We start from the raw sequence: 20404 nt of genomic DNA on the forward strand, positions 1-20404 counted from the left end.
TCATTTATAGGAGGGTGCTACTAAAAAGAGTCATGCTAAGAGCAGAGATTGCCCCGTGTGTAGGAAGAGATTAAGTAGTTCTTATACTAAAGTACTGTGCGGTAGCTGTATGAATAGAGTCCTAGAGGAGCAGGGACCCTCTTTTATGCGTAACATGAAGAACATGATAAAGAAGGAAATTAGGGTAGGTAGAATTTTCCTTTGTCTTCTCAAAAAAAAAAAAAAATTGTTCTTTTGTACATTTATTTTTTGGTTTCAGGCCTCCATGCCCTCTCAGACTCCGGCCACTGCCACAGCTTCTCCTCCAGAGCTGGCGCCAGCACCTGTCTCTCAGTTACCTTTGGCTACCCCTATACCCCTTACTATTGAGGTGGAGCAGTCGGTTGACAGTCAGCCTCCATCTACCTTGGGGGAAGATGATGACCTATCGCTGGGTATAGACGAACCAGAAGCAGGCCCATCTAATGTAGAAAGTCTGGAGGAAGAAGTGGCTACACCATCACCTTCTGCTGACTATATAGAATCACTAATTAAAGCAGTAAGGGAGACTATGGGTATAGAAGAAGTTCCAGAAACTAATACTATACAAGACCGTATGTTTGGAGGGCTAGCACCTAAGAAACGATCGGTCTTTCCTATTCATCAGAACATTAAGGCCTTGATTAAACACGAATGGTCCAACCCGGATAGAAAATTTTTTGTTCCAGCTGCTGTGAGTGTTTTTTTGTTTTTAGATAAACAGGTAAAAATATAGAGGAGTATATATAACTAAACAACTATTTTTTCAATTATTTTTCAGTTCAAAAGGAAGTACCCCTTTGACCACGAGGAGTCGAACTCCTGGGGCTTTGCTCCAAAAATAGATCCTCCGGTAGCCAAGATTACAAAACTTAATGCGCTACCTTTTGAGGACTGTGCAACTCTTAAAGACCCTATGGACAAACGTGCAGAGATTTACTTAAAGAAAGATTGGGAAGCGTCCACTGCCATGTTTAAGCCTCTAGTGGCAGCAACTTCAGTCTCTAGATCACTAGGGGTATGGATGTCTGAACTTAAAGATGATTAGTAAGGGGACTCCTGCGGAGGAGCTCCTCAAGCCCTTTGAGACCTTAGAGAATGCTGTCTCATTTATATCGGATGCTTCAGCGGATGCTCTTAAACTCTCCGCTCGTTCAGCAGCACTTTCAAACTCTGCCCGCAGATCCATGTGGCTTAAAGAATGGAAGGGGGACGTCACCTCTAAATCTAAATTATGTGGAGTCCCTTGTGAAGGCAACCTGCTTTTCGGTCCAGCCTTAGATAACATTCTCAAAAAGGCTTCGGATAGAAAAAAGGGGTTCCCTCTGATCCCGCAGCAATCTAGCCGTCCTTTTAGGGGAAAAGGTAGGAACACACATAGAGCCCCTAACACGAATACTAATCCTAGTACAATTAGGAGAGAATGGAGGCCCACCAAGAAATCCAAGGGGTTCCTCTTTAAGGGTTCTGACAATACCAAAAAACCTGCTCAATGACGCCAGGTCCCTGTGGGAGGTCGCCTTTCTCTTTTTTGGTCACAGTGGTGTGGTATTTCCAATAGTTCCTTTGTATTGGATACAATAAAGCACGGTTTGAAAATTTCTTTTGTGTCCTCCCCAGGGGAAAGATTCGTCATTACGGATTTATCATCCGATCCCATTAAACAGACAGCACTATCTTCGGAAGTACAGTCCTTACTCAGGAAGAGGGTGTTGGTTCCCGTTCCGGAGACAGAGTGTGGTAAGGGTTTTTACTCTACTCTGTTTTTGGTAAGGAAACCCAATGGTTCTTTTAGAACCATCATCAATCTTAAGCCTCTTAACAGGGTTTTGTCCTACGAAAGGTTTAAGATGGAATCAGTTTCTTCAGCCATTTTGAATCTTTCACAGGATTGTTTTATGGCCACCTTAGATTTAAGGGATGCATACTACCACGTCCCCATCCACCAAGACCATCAAAGATTCCTGAGGGTAGCAGTCAAACTTAATGATTCAGTTTGTCATTTCCAGTACCAGGCATTACCTTTTGGCATTTCTCAGGCACCTAGAGTTTTTACTAAGGTGATGTCAGAGGTTATGGCACATATCAGGGAAAAGGATATAATTATCATTCCTTATTTGGATGATTTTTTACTGGTCGGTGATTCAGTAATCTCTCTTCAGAACCAGATCAAAATAGTAGAAAACATCCTGTCTAAATTAGGTTGGGAGATTAACGAGGAAAAATCCAATAAGATCCCCTCTCAATATTGTCAGTTCCTGGGAATATGTCTGGATTCGAGAGCTAAGAGATCCTTTTTACCAGATAACAAGATTTCAAATATTCTTTCCAGGACACAGGAGCTTTTTGATAATCCCATTACTACATTTAGGAAGGCTATGTCGGTGTTGGGTCTATTTAATTCCTGCATTCCAGCGGTTCCCTGGGCACAGTACCACTCTAGGGTGTTACAAATCACAGATTCTTGGTGAATGGGACGGTGCCTCTGAGTCTCTTGATTCTTGTTTCACTCTATCTCCACAGACTCTCAGATCTCTCTCTTGGTGGAAGGAAAGGGAGCATCTATCCAAGGGACTTCCTTGGATTCCGGACAACATTTTGACCATCACCACAGATGCCAGTCCCAGGGGGTGGGGAGCCCATTCAGACACTCAAGTATTCCAGGGCCTGTGGTCCCCAGAGGAGGCCAAGGACCCACAAAACGTGAGAGAAATGAGAGCAATATTCTTCTCCTTGTCCCAGGCTCTTCCGTTAATAAAAGACAGAAACGTGAGAATACTAACAGACAACAGATCGGCAGTGGCGTACATCAACCACCAAGGAGGCACAAGATCAGTACAACTTATGAGAGTTGCCCACTTCATGTTCAGACTAGTTCAGTCACATTGTCTGTCCCTCTCGGCACTTCACCTGAAGGGGGTAGACAATGTAAAGGCAGATTTCCTAAGCAGACACTCTCTAAACCAGGGGGATTGGGAGCTTTGCCAGCAGGTATTTCTACAAATATGCAGAATGTGGGGATCACCAGAGATAGACCTCTTCGCATCTCGGAAGAACAGAAAGACCCAATAATTCTTTTCCCTATGTCCTGCAGACAAACCCAGGGCTCTAGATGCACTAGCCCAGCCTTGGGACAAAGGCCTACTGTATGCATTCCCACCCATCAGACTAATCCCGAGAGTAGTCAGAAAGATCAGGCAGGACAGGGCTCACATAATTCTAATAGCGCCCTTTTGGCCAAGAAGGGTGTGGTTTACTTGGCTCAGGAAGATGTCTCTGACAGACCCATGGATTCTTCCCGACAGGGCAGATCTCCTCGCCCAGGGCCCAGTATTTCACCCGCAAGTTCAAAGCCTTCACCTGACTGCATGGCTGTTGAAAGGCAATTGTTGATAGACAGAGGCCTTTCATCCGAAGTAATCACCACGTTGCTGGCCAGTAGAAAGAGAGTCACCTCGGCTATATACCTACGTACATGGATAGCATTTTGTAAATTTGTAAATAAACCTGTTAATGTCCTTGCTCCTCCTGACATTCCTTTAATCTTACAATTCTTACAAGAAGGTCTAAACAAGCACCTCAGGCCTAGCACCATCAAGGTAGAGATCTCCGCCCTCAGTGCACTCTATGACTATAAACTAGCTGAACATCAGTGGATTAAAAGATTTGTAAAGGCAACCTCCAGATTGTGTCCCACGATCAGGTCTAGGGTTCCGCCTTGGGATCTGAACCTGGTCTTGAACGGACTTACCGCTAATCCCTTTGAACCTTTAGCAGACTGCAGTATTAAATTCCTATCTTATAAACTGGCTTTTCTATTGGCAATAACGTCAGCCCGTAGAGTAAGTGAAATTAGAGCCTTCTCTATACAAACTCCTTACATGACCATTAGAGAGGACCGAGTCGTATTATCTCCCGACCCAGCCTTTCTTCCAAAAGTGGTTATGGACTTCCACAGATCTCAGGAGGTGATACTACCATCATTTTTCAACACACCAGCTAACGATCAAGAATTAAGTTTGCATAGTCTGGATGTTAGAAGAGTTATCTTGCATTATCTAAAGGTCACAGAAAGTTGGAGATTATGTAACAGCTTGCTAATATCCTTTCAGGGTAAGACCAAGGGCAGGTCAGCTTCCACACAAACGATAGCCAGATGGGTTAAACAGGCAGTTGGAGAATGCTATAGAGTCAAGAACATGACACCACCAGTTGGATTCGGGGCGCATTCCACTAGAGCTGTGGCGACTTCGTGGGCTGAGAGGGCAGCGGTTTCCATTGATCAGATCTGCAGGGCAGCCACATGGAGTACTCCACATACATTTTTTAGACACTACAGGTTACAACTATCTTCCACTGAAGACTTAGCATTCGGACGTAGTGTTTTGCAGGCAGTAGTCCCTCCCTAGGCGGTTATATTCCTATTCTACTCTCCAGGGGTGCCGTCATAGGGCGAAAAGAGAAAATTCAAAATTACTAACCTGGTAATTTCTTTTCTTTGAGCCCATGACGGCACCCCGCCTAAATCCCGCCCGGAAAAAAAAAAAAAAAAAAAAGAAAGAAAAGGGATAATAATAATATGATAATTTTATTACATAGATATAGAAAAAATAAACTTCTTTATAAACACAAAAAAAAAAAAAAAAATAGGAAATTTTTTGTATATATTTGTTTTTCTTTTTGTGTGTGTCTTGTGAGCTTCGCTCCTAGGTCCTTGGTAAATACTGACGAGGGAGGGGAGTTTACTTCTTTATATGATCCAGGGATTTCCTGTATCCTGTTTCCTGTCCTATGGGAGTAGGAGGTGGACCTCTCCAGGGGTGCCGTCATGGGCTCAAAGAAAAGAAATTACCAGGTTAGTAATTTTGAATTTTTTTATTCAAATAAAAACACCCCCACACCCCTCATTGACCATTTTATTAAAAAAAATCAAAGAACAACCGCTGGTCATCGACGTAGTCCATGGAATCCGACGTAATCCCCAGGATACCGATATCTGAAAAACAAAAAGGGAGAAACACACAAAAAACACACAAACAGGAGCACAACACCCATCATTGTGAGCGGTGTTGTGCTCCTTACAGTATGCAGCATCTTTACAGATCGCTGCTTACAGTCTGACCCCCAGGGGGTTAAGGGAGGATGTATTGCATCCCCCTTAACCCCCTGGGGGCCAGACTGCACCCATCCCAGCAAGGAAGGGGTTAACTGACCCCCCTTTCCTTGCTGGGAGGGGTGCAGTGCCGGGGAGGGGGTGGGGAGAGCTCTATACTCACCCCGATGTTGTCTCTTCGCTGGTCCGCAGCACAATGAAGTCACTGTGCTGCGGACCGGCTCATTATATGTGCGCTCAGCCGAACAGCCAATCAGCTGAGCGCACATATAATTCTAAATGTTTCTTCTAATAATGCTATTGTCATAACATAATTAGAAGAAACATTTGATGTTTTAATTAAAGTAAAGTGATGATTAGTACAGAATGCTCTATTGCCGGGAATATGAATTAACGGCTTATAAAGCTTCCTGTACTAATTAATATTTAATTAATAAAACACATTTTCGTGGAAATAAATTCTGTTTCGTTGGTCAATAATTTAATTCTAACGAATCCATCATTGTGCAATTCAATATACTGTCAAAAAATAAATATATATATAAATATACATTTATTTATATATCTATTTTTTTTAACAGTATATTTAATTGCAAAATGATGGATTCGTTAGAAATAAATTATTGACCAACGAAAGTGTCTTGATTACAAAGAAAATGTGTTTTAGTAATTTAATATATTAACTATTAGAGGCATCGGCATTCGGCATCATTGCCGGCTATTTTTGAAGTACTCCGTACGGACCGCCTGTCAATCCTCGGCCGCATGTTCAGCCGCAAACAATGGTCTTGTTCATTTTTTAAGGGCCCGTTTACGATAGGGCCGTAGATTCAGACATAGTGTGCACTGTGCAGCCGCATATCCTATACTTCCAAGCATACACACGAACCACCAAAAATACCGCCGCACAATTACAGCCGCAAATACAGCCGCACTGTTACAACGTGTGAACCGAGCCTAAATTTGTATTCCAATGTAAATTGAGGAACCCAACTGACCAATTCATGTGTCAGATAAATTTAAACAAAAATGATATTATGGTACAAAAATAAAACAGTTTTACCCAGTGCATAGCTTGAGGGGGCCGTGCAAGGAGTCAACACCAAAGGGTAAATCTCTACAGAGTCTCCTCAGACTTTGCACTTGTTTGCAGCGTGGGGGTTTCAAGAGAGTAAACATTGCATTTTTCCTTCTGTTTGAAAAACATTAAATATGACTTTGTATTTGCCTAGATAGTTAATTTAGAAACAATGCGGTCAGGGAAAATTGCTATGACACATTGTTCTCTTATTATAACGTATATTTATCTTGTAACTCTTGCAGAGTAGTATCTAATAATAATATCGGTGGGAAATCCATTGTTCTTAAAATAAAGAATCCCTGTGGTTTGAATAATTTTCCTTGCTGTGTTGATGCTCATTACATTTAAACAATATTTACATTGCTTCTTGAAGGTGTTATTTTCTCATAACAAGACAACCTCTTTTCCGTCTTTCAAATTCACACTATTTCTTAGGGTAGCTTCACACGGGCGGGCTCGCTGCGAGATTCTCGCTGCGAGCCCGGCAGGTCCTGTCAGTTTCCATAAACTACATACTTGCTGCGGACCGCAGCGAGTATGTAATTGTACCGCGCTTAACCCCTTCTACTCCCGCCGGCTCCCCCGCTGTAAGCATACATTACCTGTCCTTGCTGCACGGGTCCGGCGTCCTGCTCTCCCGCCCGGCCAATCAGTGGCTGCGGCTGGGCAACACACTAATTGGCCGGACGGGAGAGCAGGACGCCGGACCCGTGCAGCAAGGACAGGTAATGTATGCTGCTTACAGCGGGGGAGCCGGGCGGGAGTAGAAGGAGTTAAGCGCGGTACAATTACATACTCGCTGCGGTCCGCAGCAAGTATGTAGTTTATGGGAACTGCCAGGACCTGCCGGGCTCGCAGCGAGAATCTCGCTGCGAGCCCGCCCGTGTGAAGCTACCCTTATGGAAAATTGTTCTCATTTTAACAGGGTAAACTATTCCAGTTTGATTTACAGCAGATTGATTACCCATAACATTAAAACCCAGTGTGAATGCTGCAGCCAGTGATTGTCTGAACAGGCAGTTCCTGTGGTGTCGATTTGTCACAGGAACCAGGGCCGTATTTGCCACTAGGCACCCGTGGTCCGGTGCCTAGGGCGGCACCCGCAGGACACATTTCTTTTTTTATTAATTTTTTTTTTTTTTTTTTTTTACCCCCTAGTCGCCCCGCCGCTGACATCCGCGCCCGGGTGGTGCGGCGGGGGGGGGGGGGGGGGTCTTGTGATCAGTCGGCCGGGGGATCAGTCGGGCGGCAGGAACAGAGGCAGGCTGGGAAGGAAGGTCCCCCTATGCAGGGCCGGCGTGAGCTTCCGGCACAGACTGTCACACAGGCCGGAAGCTCACAGTGCAGCCCCGCGATGCCCGAACTTCCCTGCTCAGCAGCGGCATGATGACGTCACACGCACGCTGCTGAGCAGGGAAGTTTGGGCATCGCGGGGCTGCAATGTGAGCTTCCGGCCTGTGTGACAGTCTGTGCCGGAAGCTCACGCCGGCCCTGCATAGGGGGACCTTCCTTCCCAGCCTGCCTTTGTCCCTGCCGGCCGGCTAATCCACCCTCCTCCCCCCCCCGCTGGTCCCTCTGCCCCCCTCCAGCTGGTCCCTCTGCATCCCCCCCCCCCCCCCCGGCTGGTCCCTCTGCCCCCCCGGCCGTTCCCTCTGCCCCCCCCCGGCTGCTCCCCTGCCACCCCAGCTGCCCTCCCGTCTTCTCCCCCTGCTCCCCCTCCCCCTGTCGCCCCAGCTGCTCCCCCTGTTACCCAGCTTCTCCCCCTTTCCCTGCCACCCCTAGTTGCTCCCCCTCCCTATCGCCCCAGCTGCTCCCCCTGTTACCCAGCTTCTCCACCTTTCCCTGCCACCCCTAGCTGCTCCCTGTCGCCCCAGCTTCTCCCCCTGTTCCCCAGCTTCTCCCCTCCCTGTTAACCCGACTGCCCCCCTGTCGCCCCAGCTGCTCCCCCTGTTCCCCAGCTTCTCCCCATTCCCCAGCTTCTCCCCCTGTCGCCCCAGGTTCTCCCCCTGTCGCCCCAGCTTCTCCCCCTGCCACCCCAGCTGCCCTCCCATCTTCTCCCCCTGCCACCCCTAGCTGCTCCCCCTCCCCCTGTCGCCCCAGCTGCTCCCCCTGTTCCCCAGCTTCTCCCCCTCCCCCTGTCACCCCAGCCTATCCCCCTCCCCCTGCCACCCCATCTTCTCCCCCTGTCGCCCCAGCTTCTCCCCATTGCCCCAGCTGCCTTCATCGCCCCAGCTGCTCCCCCTGTTCCCCAGCTTCTCCTGCTCCCCCTGTCACTCCAGCTACTCCCCAGCTTCTCCCCCTCCCCCTATCACCCCAGCTGTTCCTCCTGCCATCCCCAGCTGCCTCCTTTCCCCAGTTACCCCCAGCTGCCTCCCTTCCCCAGTCACCCTGCTCTGCCCGCCTGCAGACGAGTTGTGGTCGGAGAAGTCATCATGATGGCTGCACCAGATGGAGAAGAAAGAAAAAAGTGAGCAATGGCAATCGGAGAAGACGTCACCTGTGAGTCATTAGTAACTGCACTGTAATCACTTCTATAGTGTGCAGAGCCTGTGTACCATTGGGGTCTAAATGGGTCAGTGTATGGTTTGCGGTAGTGTACTGACAGCCCTGCGGTCACTACAGTACACTAGCACAAACTTTTAAACTAGAATGCAACTACAACAGCTGCAGGTACTAAAACTCCCAGCATATCCTGAGGGCTGCAGACTTTCAGTACATGCTGGGAGTTGTAGTGCCTGCAGCTGTTGTAGTTGGGTCCTATACACTAGGTGCTTTGTGGGAGATCAGAATACATAGATTTGTGGGGGCTCAGTGCAGGGAAGTGACCCCAGAACATCACTAATGGGGGATAGAACAAAAACATCTCCCCCTATCCCCTATTAGTGATGTTCTGGGGTCACGTCCCTGCACTGAGCCCCCACAGATCTATGTATTCTGATCTCCCACAAAGCATCCAGTGTATGATGCACCTAGGACCCAACTACAACAGCTGCAGGCACTACAACTCCCAGCATGTACTGAGTCTGCAGCCCTCGGGATATGCTGGGAGTTGTAGTGCCTGCAGCTGTTCTAGTTGGGTCCTAGGTGCATTATACGACATATAGGAATACATAGATCTGTGGGGGCTCAGTGCAGGGAAGTGACCCCAGAACATCACTAATAGGGGATAGGAGTAGATGTTTTTGTTCTATCCCCTATTAGTGATGTTCTGGGGTCACTTCCCTGCACTGAGCCCCCACAGATCTATGTATTCTGATCTTCCACCAAGCCTCCTAGGACCTAACAGCTGCATGCACTACAATTCCCAGCATGTACTGACAGTCTGCAGCCCTCAGGATATGCTAGGAGTTGTAGTACAGTGTAGACAGATGTATTGCTGGACCTTCAGGGCTGATGGTTGTCACCCACAGATTGCAGCCACCAGGAGACTCTGCACACAGTGATTTATTAAAGGGTTGTCCTCTCAGAGACTACAAATCCCAGCATACCCTGAGAGCTGTATAAATGGAGGGTGTTCTGAGATTTGTCACAGATACAGATAAATCCAGGAAAGGAGCGGGTCAGCATGTCACGTTTCACTGGTTCTATATGGGTGGGCCCCAGGTGCCCCAGTCCGACACTGGACAGAAGCTGTCCCCAAATTAAGTCCCCGCCCTCCTTCCTTCCTCCATCACGTCTGATGATGAGAAGAGCGGGCATCAAGCAAAAGGGCACCCCAGTACTACTGACAGTCGGGGGGTGCCGCTCAGTAGTACTGGGTGCTGGAGTGCCGGCCTGCCAGCTGTGCCAGGGTATACACCATGCATGTAACCTGCCAGTGCCGAGGGGAAGGGGGCACTAGTTCGTCGGGGGGGGGGCGCCTCGGCATGCAAAGTGCCTAGGGCAGCATGAACTCTAAATACAGGCCTGACAGGAAACTGGGAGCAGTGGTGAGTGGTAGGGACCAGGAGAATAGGAATGGCAGCATAGAGTCAGCAAGGCTGTTGCCAAGCTAAGGAACTCATTATGCATACATTTATTAGATATGCGTGAGATCTCGACAGGGCTTGGTGCTAAAAGCTAAATCCTGCCTGTCCATCAAGACACCAATTCAGAAAAGTAATTTTTTTTAATTGGTTTTAGATCTTAGACAGCCAGTGTAGGTACTTTACGTTTTACAGCACTACAGTGTATCTAAATTAGTCATTGGTTAATCTTAATATTTCCTTATGACAGATTCACTTTAACGGTATGATCACCGTTCCATGGTGGAACTCTCCACTGCGGAATCCTTCCAGCTAGGGATGGTCCGAACCCTCCGAGGTTCGGGTTCGTATGAACCCAAACGCTCGGCATTAGATTCCCGCTGTCTGCCCGCTCCGTGGAGCGGGTGGATACAGCGGAAGGACCGCCTGGAAAACTGGGATACAGCCTATGGCTGCAGTTTTCCAGGCAGTCCTCCCGCTGGATCCGCCCGCTGCACGGAGCGGGCAGAAAGCGGGAATCATTACCGAGAGTTCGGGTTCATACGGACCCGAACCGAACTCGGTTCGGACCATCCCTACTTCCTGCCTCAGAGTTTTAAAGCCTGTCTATGAGAGGGCTATCGCCTCCGCTTCAGCCACTCTCCGCGCAAAGAATTGACATGTCAATTCTTTGTGCACAGAGCGGCGGGACCAAAAGTGTGCAAGCCCTCTCAGGCTATGATACATTATTAACAACAATTATTTGACATGTGCTGCCATTTTTTTTTTCATTTCTTGAGGCATTAAGAATTTTTTTATTTGAAGTGATATTGCCCCCCCTTACCCTATGTGCTGTTCTCTGCACCATCTATAAGCTTAGATGCTGCACATTCAATATAAGGCTATGTTCACACTGCGTATGTTTCCGGCCGTAGTGCGAACCGCGAATATAAGCACGTAGTTTTGAGGTTGATGCTTTTGCTTGAAAGTATATGATATACGCCCGCACAATGCACACTACGTATGATCGTATACGGCGCCGTGAAAAATGAACAAGACCATTGTTTGAGGGCGGAAATGTTGAAACTCACGGCCGTAGATTTCCATGCGGTCCCATACGGCATACTTATTTCAGCCAAATTGAACTTGATTTTTCGATCCAAAAGGTTCTGTGTGGTTTACGGGGCTGGCTGAAGATTTCCAAGTAAATAACCTGCCTCAGATCGCTTCGAAACGAGCTAGGGAAGCATAACTGTACTACGGGCGTATGTTCGCGGTTCGTACGCATCCGGCCGCATGTCTATTTTCCCCACGCCCGTAGTTTCAGCCGCAACTCGTACGCAGTGTGAACATAGCCTAAACCTGTATAATTCTTATCTGTGTCTTCTTTCTGCTCTAAACTAGCTTCATTTTATCAGTGGACAGTGGCACCTAGGCGGGGCTACATGGCAGTTAGCCCCTCGACCCACTTGGGAGATAAAGCCCAACTACCACTGTCCATATAGGAGGGATGGAGCCTAACCACCACTGTCCATATAGGAGAGATGGAGCCTAGCCGCCACTGTCCATATAGGAGGGATGGAGCCTAACCGCCACTGTCCATATAGGAGAGATGGAGCCTAACTGCCATGTAGCCCCGCCTAGGTGCCACTGTCTATCGATAAAATGAAGCAATTCTACAGCAGAAAGAAAACACAGACAAGTTTATACAGGTATATACTGAATGTGCAGCATCTAAGCTTGTGGATGGTGCGGAGAACAGCACATAGAGTATAGGGTGGGGCACAATATCACTTTAAATTTAAAACTTTTAATGCCTCAAGAAATAAAAAAATGGCAACACATATCAAATAATTGTGGCTAATCATGCTATGATTTATAACATTTGTTAACCACACCCAGTGCACCAAACTGCCTCATTAGCATAGGGATTTAACTAAGAAACTGCATGAAAACGGCACTGAGGATGAAGGAGAGAAACTTGGCTTAATCTTCACCACCCCTGTGCTTCATATCAGCAAGTTAGATCAACTTGTTGCCCAATGATTTTTATTGTGCTAGTTACACATTCTGCTTTTTCACAGGTCTACAATGCATTCTATGAAAAAATAGGACATGTCCTAGTGCGGTCAGATTAGCCCTGTCTCAGCCAAACTTGTCATGTAGCTCTAAAGATGACTGAAGGCCAAATACAAGTGTATGTGCTCCAATCAATCATAATTTATTCAAGGGAAAAAAAGTAGCTTATTGATTTATAGTTTCTTTTTTGGTGTGTTAACGTTAAAAAATTGTATTACATGAATTCATCACTAGATTTTAGGCTATGAATGAATAACTTACAGAGCCTCCCTGTGTTTAGCTGAGCAGTGCCTGATTACTGTGTTTTCATTAATTGTGGCTAAAATATTGCTTGCATGGCTCGATGGATTCGTGCATTTTTATTAGAAGCACATTGATGTATGTGTTTGTCAACAGCAGTTTTTAACTAGCAGTTTCCTATGGCTGTCCTTAGTTGGTTATTTCAACAGATTTTATAAGTGTACGCTACCCTTTGGTACAGAACTATGAAGTAAGCTCCGGAGCTAAACTCACTTCATAGAGGGTGATAGCAGCCAGGCCCTCACCATCAATAATGGGAAACAGAGATCCCACTGCTGCCCACCATTAACTCTTTAAACCCCGCTGATTGCGGAATTTAGGTGTCAATTACCAGACAAATTAACCCTTTGAGGACCAAGCCCAAAATGAACCAGTGGACCGTGCCAATTTTCATTTTTGCACTTTCGTTTTTTCTCCTCCCCTTCTAAGAGCTCTAGCACTTTCATTGTTCTATCTATTTTCTAGTGGCATCTTTCATTCTACCATAACATGTATGACAGAACCCTAAAATATTATGGCTCTTAGAGGGCGAGGAAAAATGAATACACCAAAACGAAAAGTTTTTTTTAAGGGGTTAAAGCAGCCAAGGCCAAAACAAAACTAACCACAATCTGTAAACCATGGGCATGTAAGGATAAATACCAAACACATAGCAGACACTTTTGGTGAGTAATATGCAAGTCTTTACAACCTTGATTATGATCATACTATACAATCTCCTTTAGAACATTTAATAATTTACTAGACAAATTTGAATTAGCAACAACCCCACATACTAAATTAGATATTTTAAACACCCCCATTTCCACATTTGTAATATAAAAATGTTAATCTAATAAAGCATCAACAAATATTACAAAACTTTACCAAATATCCTTACCATTTCTTTGCAGTATATTTAATAAGGCTATGTTCACACAACGTTCTTTTTAAGTAAAGAACGGACGCTAATTGCAATTGCCTCAGCGTCTTTACTGCAGGGGCGGCATTGCATTGAAGTCACTGCAATGCCGCCCACTGTGTTCTCACGTCGTTATTCTAACGCCCGATTTTTAGAACGGGCGTTAGAATAATGTGCCTGTCAATTATTTCCGGACGCTGTTCACTGAACACCGTCCGGAAACATCAGCTGTTCACACAACGCAATGTGCAGCGCGGCCGCATATTGCATTGGAGTGAATGGCTAATTGATTTGCTGGCACAGCCGCCGGTGCCCACAAATCAATTGTGAGAAAAGAACGTTCTTGAATGCAGCCCGGCGGCTGGCTGTTTAACAGTGTCCTTTGTTATGCAACGGACGCTGTTAAACATTGTGTAAACCTAGCCTAAAGCAATACACTTAAGTACATACCCTTCTGGAGTGATACAAGCCACCGTCGCCCACTATACCCACGCCAGAAAAAGCTCTCTAGTAACCAATCTTCACCTCTTTACTATACTAAATTGAAGGGGTTATACAGAATTAGAAAAAACACAGCTATTTTGTTGCAAAAATAGCACCACACCTGTCCTCTGCTGGGTTGACTTCATTAAAACTGGGCTGGAAAACCACATCCAAACTGAGGTTAAGAGGTGTTGTTTTTGAAAAAAAAAAATACATTTTTGAAATGTAAAAAACATGTGTTAGATGTTTCATCAACAACATTTGCTAAATGTAAAAAATCCTGACTAAGTAGAATTGATAAAAAATCAATACATCCAATTCTATTGGACTATTTGCAGCACTTCAAGAACCTACCACATTTAAAGCGACGCCAGAGCTTACATTTGTATATGCATTAGGCTGGCACAACCTCACTGTCCTTCCTCCCCACCCTCCTCATCATTAGGAATACTCCAGGCAGATTGCTTCCTATTCCCCACCTGTGGCAGCCCGGCACATGGGCTGGATCGTTTATACACCTGTGCAAAGCTCAAACAGCAGTAAATGTTCATGGATCATTCCTCTAATAATGAGGAGGGTGGGGAGGAAGGACAGAGAGGTTGTGCCAGCCTAATTCATATACAAATGTAAGCCCCGGCCGTTAGACACAGCGCTGTAGGATTAAAAGTTGTTTTTTAGGAGAATAACTGCATCCCCTGCCGAACGGACTCCAAGACAGATCTTGGATTAAAAGCAGCTATCTGAAGGTACAAGTGGTTTGGGGGCGACAGATTGTGGGTACAGAGTTGCTTTAAAGCTACATGCAACGAGACCGCCTCACAAATTTGTAGGTATCAGCTCCTGAAGGACACAGCTTGTTTTGGCCTTGTGGACACAACTCATTTTTATTTTTTTATTTCATTTTTACTTCCTCGCTGTTTTAGGCTATGTTCACACTACGTAAAAGTACAGCCGTAGTTCTCGCCGCAGAACTACGGACGTAGTTTTGCGGGGTGGGACATAGCTTCATTTTTAATGGGATCCCGGCCGGAGTGTACACACATCGTATACGCTCCGGCCAGGATCCTGCACGGTGCCGGAAAAAACTGACGTCCGTTTTTGCGGCCGGAATTCGGTGAATTCCGGCCGCAGAAAGACCTGTCGGTTCACACAGTGAAGCAAGCGGCTCCGGCTGCACCCGCATCAGAACTCCGCGGCTGGAAAGATCACCCGGCCGGGGTCACGGAACGGCCGGTCTGTTACGTAGTGTGAACATACCCTTAAAGTCATAACTATTTTATTTTTCCATCAATTTCTTTTGCATATTCATGTTTCCCACGGGGCAATGCACCTAGGACTTTACTGCAGTTAGCGCTTTCACTAGCAGCCGGCAGTGTTGTCGTTTGGCTGGTCTCCCTGAGTTCAGCAATCTGTTTCTCTTATGGCTCTACTAGGCATTGCTCCCACCTAGCCAGAATTCTGCTCCACACTGATGAGGGGCAACACCCTGAAATAGCTGTCTGTGGATGGTTACCTAGCCTTGGTTTATCCCTTGTCATTACATTGACTTATAGGGCCACTTAATATGGTGGTTTTGGTGGTTTCCTAACAGGAGCTGCCCCTTGGCTGGGGCCTTCCCGGAGGGATATCTGGCTAGTCCTGTGTTTTGAGACTCTTCAATGAGGCTCCACGGGCTCCTCTTTTGCATATTCATGTTTCCCAGGGGGCAATGCACCTAGGACTTCACTGCAGTCAGCGCTTTCACTAGCAGCCGGTAGTGTTGTCGTTTGGCTGGTCTCCCTGAGTTCAGCAATCTGTTTCTCTTATTTTATAATGAAATCCTTCAGTGTACCATAAATTTGTAGGGTAAAATTAAAAATAAAATAAATATATGCATTTTTTTAAATTGTTTTTAATTTTTTTATTTTATGCTGTGAAATTTACATTTAATCCGGCATCTTTATTATGAAGAGAAAGAAAAGGACCTAGGTAGGTATGCTAGCGTTGCCAATCTGATGAAGGGAGATGGAACTCCTGAAACGCGTAATTGTTTATTTTATGTACATTTTTGCAGATTTTATCCAAGAAATCAGCCATTTTATGTTTAATACTCCACTCGTGAAGGAATTTTTGGCAGCCAACCAACCCAGGTACTTTTTTCTTCTCTCCACTGCATGAAACCACGGACCCATACACTGGGAGAGTCCAGTTTCCTGGATGCTTTGGCTGGCAGCCATCATCCGACACTATGAGCTACCCCAAAGCGGGGTGATACAGTCAATGCTATATATTCTCCCTTGTGTCCCCAACACATTTCACTTACTATCTTTACCCAACTACTTTCCTCAAATGAGTCCAAAGAACATACATCATACTATTGTCCTGCCTGGAACATCTCACATGTCATCTGTCTTCCTCTTTATATTACTCAAAGATCTCTCCACCAATACATTTATTTCATACATTTGCACGTAACAGACTTATACGAGGCCTCATCCTGCTGGCTCCTTTTTTCCACGTCTAACATCTTTATTTTGAGGGTCTATATAAATACAGTATAGAATTATATTGACTCACAATATATAATGATTGTATCCAACTAACATAGCTTTTGCACTATTTTGCCACTTTTGCTTAAAATTGTTATATTCTGATCCCTATAACTTTTTAAAATACATTTTTCTACAGGGCTGTGTGAGGTTTCGATTTCGTTAATACTTAATTCAGGGGTGGATCTTCATTACGTGGTTACAGCTTTCTGTGTTGCATGGCACTTTTGCATGCTGTTTCTTTTGTCAGCAGGGTGAGATGGTCTTTTACTATCTATAATCAAAGTCCTTTACAGGCCATGTGCAGTCTCTATCCCTGTCCCATATAACATTTTCTAACAATTACGAACTCAAATGACAAGGTTTGATTGGCTTACAAAACACAGAATTTCCCCCTCAACACAAACACAAAAAACTCAGAAAGCAAATAAATTAGAAAACATAACCTTTTAAAAATGACAATTACTGAGTAACTTAAAGGGGTACTCCGGCGCTGATTAAAAAAAATAAAAAATCAATCAATCATAAACACTTTTTACATTTACCATCCCTCCGGAGTCTGTCTCCATTTAGATTTCCCACTGTTTACGGGTCCCTGAAGCTCCAGTTGGTGGCTTAATTTTTTCTTTACTGGTTTGGGCTTTCCCATGATGCACTTTGTCTCATGTGATATCTAACTGACTCTGTAAAACTATTAGATGGCTTACAGCGTGTTCAGCCAATCAGAGCTGAGCAACCTGTGTCATCTGACAGAGGGGGCTGGCTTAACAGGGCTTAGACCCGCTTCCCTCTTGATGATGTCATTGTCACAAAATGGCTGCCAAAAAACAGCCTGGGGTCAACAGTCATTAGTAGTGATGAGCGAACGTGCTTGTCCGAGCTTGGTACTCGAACGAGTATTAGGGTACTCGATGGTACTCGTTACTCGGACGAGCATCTCGCGATACTTGAGAAAATATCATCATCCGTTTCCTGTAAGTTTGGGCGCTATTTCTCAGCCAATAAACATGCAGGAGACTCTTTGGTAAATCCTGCGATCACGTGGGACCCAAACATGTCGATAGCAGCGATTGGTTGGCTAGATCAGATGACCCTGCCATATAAAACTCAGCGCCGGCAGTGCTCGCTTAAGATGCATGCAGTGAGAGATCAGGGACAGAGCTGCTGCTGGTCAGGGAGAGTGTCAGTGTAGGATTTAGCGTTCCAGTAGGCAGGGTGTATACTAGAAATACAAACAAACAGCCCTTTCTGAGGGCTTAAAAGCTTTTTTTAATACTATTACTGCAGACTGCTGGCTGGGACTTGCAGTGCTGCTACCGTGATTTAACCAGCACACTGTGTTGATCGACTGCTGGCAGAAAGGGGACATTAGGTGTTGCACACAGACCCCTAAGAAGTGCAGTACTGCTCAGTGTACTCTTTTTTTTTATTTTAGGGCTTGTGGTGCAGTTATATTACACGGTATTGCTGGGATTTATAGTACATCCTGCATACAACTACTTCACTGCTGATTTTGAAGGGGGTGTCATAGTGTGTATAGTTCACGTCAATAACAGATTTTACCGTCCAGCCCCCCCCAAAATTTGTGGGCACTACACGGTATTGCTGGGATTTATAGTACATCCTGCATTCAACTACTTCACTGCTGATGTTAAAGGGGGTGTCATAGTGTGTATAGTTCATGTCAATAACAGATTTAACTGTCCAGCCCCCCCCCCCTAAACTTGTGGGCACTACACTGTATTGATTCTGTATCACTTCTAATGGTTCTCTGCGTCCTCACTGCCATGCTCTGACATCACACTACGTCTGCGAAGGAGCGGGACTGGTTGCCGGGGGCCCGCCGATCGCGCCCCCGACAACCAGCTGTTTTATTTAATTTTTTTGGTCTACCCATGGCCGGGGCCACACCACCCCCGGTCGAGAGGCATCAAGTGTACTCTTGATGGTGAGTGGTGAGTGAGAGCAGGCCTAGCCAGTTAGCTGTCAGCACCCGGGTTCATGTCCACTACATATCCCAGCCCCTGGACTCACTCCAATTTTTGGGTGGGCTCACTTGATTCCTCACTCACTTGTAATGGCTCTCTGTGTGCTGAATGCCATGCAGTGTCTGACCTAGTTTTGGGAGGCTCGCTAGCTTCCTCACTCACTTGTAATGGCTCTCTGTGTGCTGAATGCCATGAAGTGTCTGGCCTAGTTTTGGGGAGCCTCACTAGCTTCCTCACTCACTTGTAATGGCTCTCTGTGTGCTGAATGCCATGCAGTGTCTGGCCTAGTTTTGGGGAGCCTCACTAGCTTCCTCACTCACTTGTAATGGTGAGACAATTGCCAGATCCTCAAGGATCAAAGTCAATTTTAAAAATCAAAAAAGCGGTGGGGGGAGAGGTGGTAAGTCACATTATGCAGGGAATGTTACCCCAACTGCTACATTCAAATTGAAAATCGAAAAGGGTGGTGGGGGTAGGACTGGGGAGTCACGTGATGCATGGAATGTTACCCCATATGATCAAACCAAATGAAAAAAAAACAAGCCAACAATATACCAAAGCACACCAAAAAATATCAAGAATAAAAGTACTTTATTATAACAGGTACAATATTAGGAGGGTTTTTGATCCCATAGATTAAAAACAATTAAAAATTACAAACATGGGGGTACCCGGTATGGTACCACCCAAAATGACACCCCAGTATAGGTATATCACTCACCCTGTATAAATAACATGCTAGTACAATGTGTAAATCACCAAAAAAGGAGAACTATGTCACTCAAATGAACAATGCTAACATAAAATATACAAATCCTACAACCAGGAAAGAACCATGTGATAAGTAACAATCATGTATAAATAAATAAATTTGAGAGCAGTCAGTTAACGGTCAAACCAAATGATCAAATGTCACCAAAAAGTAAAAATAATAAAGTCAGGATGGTGTAGGGGTGTCAAGGGAGAGAACCCACACCTACCTATTCTCAGCTGCTCAGAGTCTGTAATCTGGCCCCACTGTGGGACCACCAGTGAAGCTATCTCGTCCCACATTTGGTGTCGCAGGTGACGGTCATGATACCCCGACACTGTAAGGTCCCACATGTTGGGGCGGGCCTGCATTTGAAACAAAGATATAAAGAACATACTCAATATACACTTCGATCTGGCGTCACATCTCTATGTGTCTATATCTATATAATAACACAAAACACACAACACCATTAACCCCTTAAGGACCGGGCCTGAAATGGCCTTAAGGACCGGAGCAAATTTTATGAATATGACCAGTGTCACTTTATTCATTAATAACTTCGGGATGCTTTTACCTATCCGTCTGATTTTGAGATTGTTTTCTTGTGACATATTGTACTTCACATTTCTTGTAAATTGGAGTCGATACTTATAAAGAATCTTTATGAAAAAAAAAAAATAGCGTGAAAAATTGTGAAAAAATGCATTTTTCCAACTTTAAAACTTTTCTGCTTATACAGAAAATGGTTATACCACATAAATTATATATTAAATAGCATTAGCAACATGTCTACTTTATGTTGGCGGCATTTATTAAACTATATTTCATTTTTTTTAGACAATAGAAAGTGTAAAACATTAGCAGCAAATTTCCAAATTTTCAGTAAAATTTCAAAATCAGATATTTTTAGGGACCTGTTCAGGTTTAAAGTGTATTTGAGGGGACTCTATGTTAGAAAGCCCCACAAAGCACCCCATTTCAGAAACTGCACCCCCCAAACTCTGCAAAAGCACATCCAAAAAGTTTTTTAACCCTTTAGGGGAGTCACAGAAATAAAAGCTAAGTGTGTAAGAAATTTGAAAATTTTAATTTTCTGTGCAGAGATTTTATTGTAATCCAATATTTTCATAATTATAAACCTATTACCAGAGAAATTCACCCCAGTATTGATTGCCCCATTTCTGCAGTTTATAGAAATACCCCATATGTGGCCCT

The 20404-nt window shown here is 45.1% G+C and overlaps 1 protein-coding gene across 1 annotated transcript in view; it reads right to left on the reverse strand.

Annotated features, from left to right (window-relative positions):
• The window catches only part of GLRB (glycine receptor beta), a 148418-nt gene extending 131364 nt beyond the window's left edge, over nt 1–17054 (reverse strand). Inside the window, exon 1 of the transcript XR_011363840.1 lies at nt 16993–17054. The gene's annotated coding sequence lies outside the window, so the exon portion shown is untranslated. The remainder of the gene's footprint in view (nt 1–16992) is intronic.
• Nucleotides 17055–20404: the final 3350 nt, after the last annotated feature.

The sequence above is a fragment of the Dendropsophus ebraccatus genome, chromosome 7, assembly GCF_027789765.1.
Source record: "Dendropsophus ebraccatus isolate aDenEbr1 chromosome 7, aDenEbr1.pat, whole genome shotgun sequence".
NCBI classification, from domain to species: domain Eukaryota; kingdom Metazoa; phylum Chordata; class Amphibia; order Anura; family Hylidae; genus Dendropsophus; species Dendropsophus ebraccatus.